The sequence below is a fragment of the Octopus sinensis genome, linkage group LG19 (assembly GCF_006345805.1).
Source record: "Octopus sinensis linkage group LG19, ASM634580v1, whole genome shotgun sequence".
NCBI lineage: Eukaryota > Metazoa > Mollusca > Cephalopoda > Octopoda > Octopodidae > Octopus > Octopus sinensis.
In genome coordinates this window covers 17,679,549-17,691,175 of record NC_043015.1, presented here as the reverse complement: position 1 = coordinate 17,691,175, position 11,627 = coordinate 17,679,549, and the positions used below count along the sequence as shown (strand labels likewise).

Here is an 11,627-nt window from a genome sequence, read left to right as displayed (position 1 = left end):
TGCAGTTTTGCCAGTGGATAGAATTGTGAGTATATGTGTGTGAGGGTAAGTGAGTATGTGGCTGTAAAGGAGATGCCTATATGTCTGAATGGTTATGATTTTACTTAGCTTGATGTGTCTTCCCAATCACAGCAAATCACCAGAAGTCTTAGTCCTTTGACATCACCTCTGTGAGGCTCAACATCTGAAAATCATTTCTTACCACTTCGTCCTACATTTTCCTGGGTTTACCCGTTTCACAAGTTCCCTCCACAATTAGAGATTGGCACTTCTTTATGTAGCTGTCCTCATTCATACACAACACATGCTCATACCAGTACAATCTCCTCTCTTGCACACTACATTTAGTGTCTCTTATACACAGTTTTTCTCTTAAATCTTCAATCTGTTGTATATGCACATTGATATTTCCCATCCAGTGGAGCATGCTGGCTTCATTTCTTTCAAGCCTTTGGATGTCCTTTGTAGTTACAGCTCATGTTCCACTACCATGTAGCATAGCTGTTCATACACAGGCATCACACAATCTGCTTTTCACTCTACAAGAGAGGCACTTTGTTACTAACAAAGTTAGTAGCTCTTTGAACTTTGCCCACCCTCTTCTTATTCTACCAACCACCTTTCAGAGCTTCCTCCACCACTGCTAACTTGGCCGCATAGGTAATGGAAACTATCTGCTACTTCTAAAGATCCCCTTGGTCATTTGAGGGAGTCAATTTTCTGTACATTGTATCTGCACACCTGCCACACACAAAAACTATTTTCTCTGTTAACCTTCCTGTGATACTGTCCATAGCCTGTACTGGGCACACTATATGGAGTTTCTACCAACACCTTTTCTACATATCCCTGAAGGGATTAGTGTTTTATGTATTTTCCTATTTGCTTGGATTTTGATCTTTGTTAAATTAAATCTAAGGCTCTTTGATTCCAGACCTTGCTTCCACACCTGAAAATTCTTCTCTTGTTCTAGTAGTGATTCAACAGTAAGAGTGAGGTGATCAGCATAAAACTCTCAATTCCTGTTATAGCCTGGAAGACTATGATAAACAAGAGTGGGCTGAGAACTGATCCTTGGTGAACTACTTGTATGTTAAATTCCTTGCTATGCTCATTGCCAACTTTTACCTTCCCTGTTCATGGCTGTACAGCTCTCAGCAACCACTCATCCATTCTTAGCTTCCGTATTGACCACTAGATAAGGGAGCAGGGGACCCTGTCAAAGGTTTTCTCTATGTCAACAAAAACCATGTGCAGAGGTTTATTTCTGTGTATGTGAGGGGAAGTGGGTGTGTGGCTGTATCCCATCTTGGCTAACTCTCTTCCTAAATAACCCTCTCTATAACTTTCATCACCTGGTCCAGCAATTTGTTACCTCTGTAATTATTTCTGTCTAAACAGTTGACTATAGTGCTGCTTCACTGGGTATGACTCCTTCATGGACAATCTGATTAACTATATGGGCGACAAGGCTATATCCCACTCCGGCATATATTTTAAGCATTTCAGCAGTGATTTCTAACAGTCTGTAAATTCAAATAGCTAAAAAACTACTAACACAATATTGTTAGCTATGATATATCATTAATGTAAATAGGCCAGTTTATACTCCAGTGATCATCATAACATGTTCTCAACAGTAGCAGAAAACTTTTAAGCTTTTAGTCTTCAAAAGACTATTGCTTCATCACATCCTAATGTCATTTACTGGGAATTGAAATTAGTAGAACACACTATTTAGGTATGAAATTTATTGTTATCAGATCCAAGTTGTGTTTTGTCACTCATGTCTTAGCATAGTGGTGGTGTAGCTATGTTTCCATGCAATAATGCTGTTCTTTAATGCTGTCTCTGAGTAGTGGCACTCTATGGAAAACTTATACCCAAGAGAATAGGACACCACTGAGTAAATCTTACACTATTTTTTAATGATTAGTTTTCTATAGGCGCAGGAGTGGCTGTGTGGTAAGTAGCTTGCTTACCAACCACATGGTTCTGGGTTCAGTCCTGCTGCGTGGCACCTTGGGCAGGTGTCTTCTACTATAGCCTCGGGCCAACCAAAGCTTTGTGAGTGGATTTGGTAGACGGAAACTGAAAGAAACCCGTCGTATATATGTATATATATGTGTGTATGTTTGTGTGTCTGTGTTTGTCCCCCCAACATCGCTTGTCAACCGATGTTGGTGTGTTTATGTCCCCGTAACTTAGCGGTTTGGCAAAAGAGACCGATAGAATAAGTAGTAGGCTTTCAAAGAATAAGTCCTGGGGGTCGATTTCCTCGACTAAAGGCGATGCTCCAGCATGGCCACAGTCAAATGACTGAAACAAGTAAAAGAGTAAAGAGTAAATATTATTTTTCAGTTCATATTCTCTTGTGATTTTACTTTTCATAGTAATCAAATAGCTTAGATAGTAATCAAATTACTTATCCAAAATAAGTCCTCTAGTTTAAGTGTAAACTCATCTAACATTGACAAAAATTACATTTTTTTTTGTGTGGACCCTTTTGTCTATATGTTTAAAGTTTAATGGCTCTATCTACATGAGAGAATAGCTTTTGTCATCTCTAATGATATGAATGGAAGTTAATGCTATCTCTGAGTAATGGCACATTATGGAAAGCTTATACCCAAGAGAGTGAGGGCGCGTGGCTTAGTGGTTAGGGCATTCGGCTCATGATCGTAAGGTTGTGAGTTCGATTCCCGGCGACGCGTTGTGTCCTTAAGCAAGACACTTTATTTCACGTTGCTCCAGTCCACTCAGCTGGCAAAAATGAGTTGTACTTGTATTTCAAAGGGTCAGCCTTGTCACTCTCTGTGTCACGCTGATTATCCCCGAGAACTACGTTAAGGGTACACGTGTCTGTGGAATGCTCAGCCATTTGCACGTTAATTTCACGAGCAAGCTGTTCCGTTGATCGTATCAGCTGGGACCCTCGTCGTCGTAACCGGCGGAGTCTTTAAGAATACCCAAGAGAATAGTACACCAATGAGAAAATTATAGATGATTAGATTGTAGATGATTGCATGTTATATTAAATATATATATTTAATTCCAGGCATTATGTGATGGTTACCTGTTATATCAGTGTTCTTTTTCAATTAGTTGAATTAAAACAACTACAATTTAAAAGTGATTGATTACAGGGTTTAAGTGAGGCAATACCACTTGAAAAGAAACATTTATGTTTAGAACAATATGAGTGGGTCTGTTTTACCAAAGGAAATAGTAAAGATCAGGAAAAAAGAAAGAAACAAAAAAAAACAAACAAAAACACAACTCAGAAGCAATGAATTGTTTTATATTGTTTTTGACTTGGTAAAGATTTCTTGGTATAGATTTCCCTGATCTTAAATACTTTATACCAATATGAAAAGGTGTATATTGTTTATGAATACTACAAGAAGTAAGTCAGTCCTGTCATCTACAAAACAACAATGCTGTTAGCATTATAACTGTTTTCTTGTGGTGCACAGTATAGTTATATTTGGTATAACCATTGTACTAATTGTGCCTTATGCTTATTTATGCAAAAGTTTCACTCATTTACTTTTTTTTGCTTTTAAACTTCCTTAACAGATCTTACAATCTGTTTGTACTTTTGTATACAAAACTTTATTGTTACTGTTTGCATGGTGTCAAAAGTTATGATAAACTGCCCTGCTTTTTATTTACAACTTTAATGTAACTATACACAGTGAAATAAGTGAGTTCTTCTACAATCACATTCAATATTCAGTCTTAGTACATTCAGTTTTGATCAAAACAATGTGGATTGTAGTAAAAATACCTGAAAATATTCATAAGATTAAAGCATTGTTTTTGAGCATTAACCATAACTAATCTGTGAATGGAGAGAATATATCTCATTGTTAGCTGTGTGTGAATGCATACAAGAAGATACTCAAAAGAAACTGGAATTTTGTAATATTCACTTATTTTTACATCTTTACTTTTTTATCACCTTCAAAATATTCTCCATTTGAGGCAAGGCATCGGTCCAGATGTATTTTCCACTGTTCGAAGTAGTCCTGGAACTCTTGCAAAGTGATGCCTTTTAATGCCTCCATTGTTTTTTTCTTCACTACTTCCACATCTACAAAACGTGTTCCTTTAAGGACTTTTTTCATTTGGTGGAACAAAAATGTCACAGGGAGTAAGATTGGTTGAATAGGGAAGGAGGGTAAATGGGGTCAAAAACTATCTCACACTCAAGGCGGTGTGCACAGGGCAATTGCTATGATGAAGCCACCATTCTCCACTTTACCACGGGTTGGGACGTTTTCCTCTTGCCACATCTTGTAAATGCTTCCTTATTGCCATGTAAAATGTCTGACCAGGAGGAACAATTTCTGTGTGGACAATTTCTTTCATATCAATGAAACAAATCAGTATTGTCTTGACATTGGACTTCACTTGATGTGCTTTTTTGGGGTGTGGTGACATTGAATGCTTCCACTGACTTGATTGCTGCTTCATTTCCAGGTTGTAGCTGTAGCACCACCTTTGAATAACTTCCAATTGTTCTTTCAATTCACGACATGCTTTCAGTCATGACTCCTTTTGATCTTCCTTGAGCAAGCGAGGCACAAATTTTTCTGCAACTCTTTTCATTTGCAATTCCTCACTCACAATTTGTTGGCAGAAGCTCCAGGACACACGAGTCATATCAACAAGTTCGATAATTGTTCAACAACGATCCTCCAAGATCAGTTCATGAATTTTCATTCAGGAGGTTAACGAATGTTCATGGTAGCATCCTGGTAAGCTGTTTGATGCATGGCAATTTTTTTGCTGTTGCCATTTTCCCTAATAGAAAACAGAATTTCATGGAAGCACATTGCTCCCCTGTTTCAGCTATCGCAAAAATCAATCAACAGCTGAGAAGCACTGCAAAACTATGACGTTCCACATGACAGTTCTACTTCAATCATTACTGCTGGTCAGCAGATTCATGCCTTAGGGTCGCATCAAGTGGCTTCTAATGGCAGAAGCCTGAACTACAAAGGGCTTGTCCCACAGAGAATGTTTCCAGTTACTTTTGGACACCCTCTCATACATCTAATTATACTTTTGGACACCCTCTCATACATCTAATTATACAGGATGTCCCAAAATTAAGACAAGCAACTTTTTTCAATTATGCCAAAACAAAACATTACTATATTACAGATCCGAGTGTTGCAATGCAATTGTAAAGGAAACACAATTATGACACTACATTTATTCGATATGACCACCTCTGTTTCGAATCACAGCCTTAAGTCTTGGTGTGAATGCTTCACATGCGGCATGCAGCTGTTCTTGCAGAATTGAAGCCCAGTCCAGGTGCAGTTTTGCCTTCAGAGTGTCAAGTGAAGCATGAGAAGTGCTCGAAACTCTCGTCTCCAAAATGGACTAAACAGAAAAGTATAATGGGTTGAGATTGGCTACTTGAGGGCTATATAGCCTTGCCTATGAATGACAGAATTTTTTCTGAATCCAGTGTTGTGTCTGTTTGGAGCTGTGGAATAGTGCCAAGTCCTGTTGGAGGCTCCAAGGTGCACCTTGAAAGTGTTCAATTGCCCATGGAAGCTGTTCAGTTTCCAGAGTATCGTTATTAATTTTAACACTCGAGGGCACAAAAATGAGGGAAGACCTTCAAGTAGCTGTCACAGCCGCTTAAACCATAACTGACTGTGGATTTTGACATTGATTTACGAGTCTACCCTTGATGGAGCCAGATACATTCTAAAGTCAGTCATTCTGGTGGTTTACTGTCTGTTTGATGTCATATTTCTTTTAATCAGTTTGGGCAGCATGCCTTCATCAATCTGACGCAGGACAAGTCAACTTCTTTACAATCTTATAGCCTTATAAACTTGTATGAGCTCATAATGGTGGATCATCTTGTAGGAGTGGGTCCTGAGATCCTCCTCCAACACTTGATACATCAATGTTCGGCTTATTTTTGCTGTGGCAGCCAGTTTTCCGACAGAACAATGAAGATTTTGCTGTATCTTTTCCCTGATACTTTTGATAAACTGAGGGGTTCGCACACTTTTTCGGCCAGGTCCAGGTCATTCAATGGCGGAACCAGTCTTTTGAAATTTTTTGACAATGTTGTTCGGTTAATTTTAAACTTTTTTGCTCGAGCTGTATTACCTTTGCCTCCTTTGTGGAAGGTTATGATTGTATTTCAGTCTATAGCCATTGTCTAATTTATAAATATGAATTTATTTATTCTGAATCAAAAAGAAGATACACAAAGCTTTTATAATGATGTATAATTTTCATATCTTATCACATTTATTGATAGTTATTAAAGCCTGAAACTTCGGTTGCCTGAATTTTGAAACACCCTGTATATGGGCTGAGATAAAAACTGAACATAGAAGGAATTGTATATAGTGTGCAAATGAGAAAACTGTATAAAAAGGTGCAGATGGACTCTGTGGAAGACATAGGATAAAATAGTGAAGAGTAACCTCAGGAAGCTGAGCCCCAACGAATTACATTGATAACTGATGACTCATGGTACTGATAAAAACGTATACAATGGTGCTAAAATGGCAAATCAAATGCTGAAAATGTACTACTGAAGGAGGTTGGAAGGCACACATAAACACAGTGTTCAGGTTAAATTTGACAATTTGCATAAAAGGAAATGAAAACACAATATCTCATCCAAAAATAAAATATTTTAAATAGTAAAAAAATATCAACTAGATTATGTCTAGGAGATAATAGTTTGCCCAAAGTAGCAACCCTAAGCTTCCACCACTACCTTAAGATGAGTCAGGAACCTGATATGTGTTCCTTACTGTGTCCCTGGAAGATCTTGGTGTTATAGGGAGAGAATTTGGTGTCTTTCTCAACTGTGCTTCATACATAGTAATTCATGGGATTGCAATTGGGGGAATTAGGCCAGAAAGTGGAGCTGGTGAAGTCGCAGAAATTCTCTAAAACCACTTCTGATTCTTTCCAAAAGTATGGCAAGGAACCAAATCCTACTTGCCAAATACTTAGTCTTCAAGCAGCAACCCTCTCCAGCCAGGGATTGACCACAGTCTCCAGCAGCTTCACATAGCCATCTGAATTGAACCTAAGGCCTTGTTCAAAGATGTGGGGATGAATTCTAGCATGTGAATGCAGTCAGAATGCCTGTTGTGTCCCTTTTTGTTGGCCATTGCTTTGTAGTCTCCATTGCAGCTGTCCATATCACATCTTACCACCTTTCAGTATTCACAGAGCATTAACGAAAAGTCATGATATTGGTATTTTGATACCCATTGTGAATCATCATGATACAGATAAGTCTTTTCCAATATTCAGATGGCTTCCCATCCTCCATGTCAGCTAACTTTTTATCAACTATAGCTTTAATCTTTATGCTGTCCAACACCATTGGCTGTTCACCAGAACAGCAAACTGTTTCTGAAAAAAGGAGGCATAAAATATTAAAATTTAGCCTGAACACTCTGTATGTGTGTGTGTACATGTGTCTGTGCATGTGTGTCTGGATGTGTGTATATGTATCTGTGTGTGTCTCTTACCTAATACATTTGCTTGCTGTTCCCTGCCTCACTCATTTCTGTCTCACTCAGCTCTATCATTCATTTTTTATCATGTTCTCTCCATTTAACCCCCCTCTCTCTCCTATTAATTGTATCATGCTTCCCATGTATATGGAGATACTACTAGATCTGTCTGGTCCCCTGAGAGAAGGTGACTTAGTCCAAGTCACCTTCTCTCCTGTTCATTGCATCATGCTACCTCTATAACTTGAATCTTTGTGTATCTACCACCATTCTTTACAGTCTACCAGCCTCAAACCTGTTCATATCTGACATGCCCACCATCACTCTTTCTGTGCTCCCAACCATTACTCCCTCTTCTCATGCCATTCATTGTTGACTTTTGTTGTACTTTCTTGCCATCACCCATCAATATCAACATTCATCATTAGATCTGCTTATCTGTCTCTCAAACTAGTAAAAACATACCCACCATTACTGTTTCTCTCCCATACAACCATTCTTTTATCACTCTCCTCTATCACTCGCACAATCCAAAAACCGCTGCTCCTTTATGTCATCATTCTCTCTTTTTTCAATACCTATAGGTCATGAGACTCTTTAGTCTTGATAAGGATGAAATAACCTCTCTAGTATAAGTGGCATGGTAAAATGCACCCTGTACATTGATGTTAGGCTGCAGAGCCATAAAAATTTGAATGTACAAGCAAAACATAGTTACCCAACTGACCTAAAGAAGGAAGTAATTCTAGATAAGCATGGACATGTATCATAACACCCCATCCAAACCATACCAGTATGAAAAGCATCGATGTGGTGGTGGAAATGGATGCGATTGAATACATGGGTAGTGTGATGGTTGGCTAAACAGAATTGGAATTTGGTGACCATTGTGTCATGTGTTGTGAGCAGGAGTGAATTCAGAAGGCCATAGGAATGACAAATTGCCATCAAAGAGAGGGAATACTGTAGGTGTTGTGGAAGGATTCTGATCACCCCTATATGTCCAAAAGTGGACTGACTCATTGCTATAAAACAAAGAACTATGAGCAATTGGAGGTAAGCACTTCACTGTGAGCTTCCGGTTTATTGTTTCTTAATTGAACTACTATTTTTGTGTGTAACACATGTTTTTGCCTGTCTTGCAGCGGTGGTGTGCGACGTCTTCCCTCTTGGTTAATGGAAGAACGTCATGTTATGAATTACGAGGATTTAAGTTCTTCTTCAGACTTTATATTGTTTGAGGAAGAGATGGTAAAATGTTTATCAAAACTGGACGAGGAAATGGAAACGAAAAAATTATGCTGAAGCGGCAAAAGGGAAAAGTGAAGAAGTGACCCTAGAAGAATTGGGCAGGTTCACGGAAGTTCTTAAAAGGCAGGGGAATGATGTGAAGGTGTTACTTGCCAAAGAAGTTTTAAAAGGAAAAATTAGAGGACGATTATTTACAGGACATACACTGTGGCAACGAGAAAAATTGAAGTAGTGTCAGAACCCGAGCTGAAAAGGCACTGAGACCAGTCTGGCAGGGGATTTCCTACCTTACCAGGGGAAGAAAGTACGGATCGGTGGAGGTGCCATTTCGGGAGATAGCTACTGCCAGACTGCACTCGGCAACATCGTTAAAAACGGACGAAGTAGTGCTTCTACCCGTATACATTGGGAAACGTGCTTCCAGGGATAGGGTGGAAGATATGCACCCACAAGTGGAAGTAGTCTGGCTGGTGGCTACCATACTGCTAGGAATGGAATAGAAGGTAGTGGTCCTGCAGGCCATCAGAACACTCCACAAGAACTGGCAAGGGCAGAGCCTAGACATGGTACTACAGGTGGATCCGGAAGATATTGAAAACACGGTGGAGACAAAAACCAGCACTACGTTGAAGAAGAGGAGGTGAATACCGGCTGGGAAAGGGCGAGAAAAAAGAAAGAGAAACACGGCACATGTGGTAAAAGACGACACCCATCACACACCTGCTCGGCTCCTACCCATACCCACTCTACCCCAACCAGTACCAGCTTCGAAGAATAGGAGTTGAATACCGACTGGGAAACGACGGGGGTGAAAAAAGAAAGATGAGAAAAATGGCAGATGTTGGAAATGACGATCCCCATCTCACACCCACTCAGCTCTCACCCATACCAACTCTACCCTAACCATTCACTTTAATTGCTCTGTCCTATCTCATTACAAAGTTCTTCCTTTTGTTTATTGTACAATATAACAATTTTATCCAATGGCCGGTGTTCTGGTGGTCCGCAGAACCACTGCCCTCTACTCCATGCCTAGCAGTATGGCAGCCACCAGCCAGCTACATCTACTTCTGGGGGGTATGTCTTCCACCCTAGAGCTGGAGACATGCTTCCCAAGGTATACGGGTAGAAGCACCACTTTATCAGTTTTTAGCAGAGTTGCTGATGGCAATCTAGCGGTAGCTATCTCCCGAATCTGCACCTTCACCGTTCTATACTTTCTTTCCCTGGCAAGTTAGGATTTCCCTTGCTAAGACTGGTTTCAGCGCCTTTTCAACTTCTGTTCTGACAGAACTTAAATTTTTCTCCTTGCCACAGCGTACGTCCTGTAAATAATCGACCTCTCAGTTTTTTCTTTTAAAACTTCTTTGGGGGAGAATACCTTCACTTCGTTCTTCTCCCTTTTAATTACTTCCTTGAAACTGCTCAACTCCTTCAGACTCATCTGTTTGGTTCTTTCCTTCGCTGCCTCTGCATAACACTTCGTCTCTATTTCCTCGTCAATTCTATTCAGACACTTCACCAATTCTTCCTCTGATGATACAAAGACTGAAGAAGAACTCAAATCTTCGTAATTCATAACACGAAGCTCTCCCATTAAACATGAGGGTAGATGTCGCACACCACCGCTGCAGGACAGCCAAAAGCACGCGTTTCACACAAAGACAGTAGTTCAACTAACAAACAACAAACCGGTCACAGTGAACTGCTTTATTTTATGATATTCGCTATTGAAGCCGCACGTTGAGGGCACAGCACAAAGTGGGGTCAAAAAACAAAACGAATGAGAAGGATGAATTGAATATAATAGAAAATGAAATAAAGCCGATCGGCCCCACGTCTGAGCAACTTCATTGAACCTGTTAATACAAACTTTCTTTTACACCTCTAGTTTATAATAACATTGATAATACCATCATAACAACTAATTTCCACTTATTTTGGAAAATGTCTATGTTTAAATTCCTGTAAAATATGTGAATAACTTACCCATCAATCAAAGTGAATTTCTTCCTCGTAATTCCTCAATCTCAAAAGATACTCTGGGTCTAGCAGTATCGCAGCCAGCAGCCTGGCTACATCTACCGCACAATAAATGTTCCTGGACAACCCCACTACTCCTGTTACTTAGCTCTGTCCCATGTCTCTGTCTCATTACAAAGTTCTTCCTTTTGTCTATTGTACAATATAAAAAATTTATCCAAGGGCCAAGGTGGGGAAATTTGTGGCTCCTGTATGTTTGTGCTTGTGTTTATATCAGATGGGGTATGGAGACGGTTGGTGTCTGTAGGGAGTGGTTGTGGGTAGAGTGGGTATGGGTGGGATCCGGGTGGCTTTGGGACGGTAGACGTTATTTACTACGTGTGCCATCTGTCTCCTCTTTCTTCTTTTTTTTTCTTGCCGTTTCCTAGCCGGTATTCACCTCCTATTATTCGAAGCTGGTACTGTTTTTTGTCTGTGGTGCACTTTCAGTCTCCTCCCCGTGCTTCTCTTCATCCTCCTCAGGTAGTGGAGGACCAATTACTTTTTCGCTCTCGTGCTTCTCCGTAGCTTTCACAGGTGGTAGAGGACAATCCACTCAAGTGTTGCCATTCAGGCCACAATTATAGCACTGCAGAACCCACCCTTCCACTCTAACTCTTACTGTCACTTCATCGACTGTGATGGTCTCCACCATATTTTCAATGTCTTCCGGGGACCACCTGTACTACCATGTCTAGTTTCTGCCCTTGCAGTTCTTGTGGAGTGTTCTGGTGGTCTGCAGGACCACAACCCTCTTCTCCATTCATATCCGTGTGGCAGCCACCAGCTAGGCTACATGCACTCCTGGGGCTATTTCTTCTACCCTAACACTGG

At 40.1% G+C, this 11,627-nt stretch overlaps 1 long non-coding RNA gene across 1 annotated transcript; it reads right to left on the bottom strand.

Annotated features, from left to right (window-relative positions):
- Positions 1-700: 700 nt before the first annotated feature.
- Positions 701-10,943, bottom strand: LOC118767165. Its single transcript, XR_005003069.1, has 3 exons — positions 10,930-10,943; positions 4,405-4,410; positions 701-774 (listed from the first exon to the last, which is right to left on the bottom strand). It is a non-coding gene; the product is annotated as an uncharacterized LOC118767165 (long non-coding RNA).
- Positions 10,944-11,627: the final 684 nt, after the last annotated feature.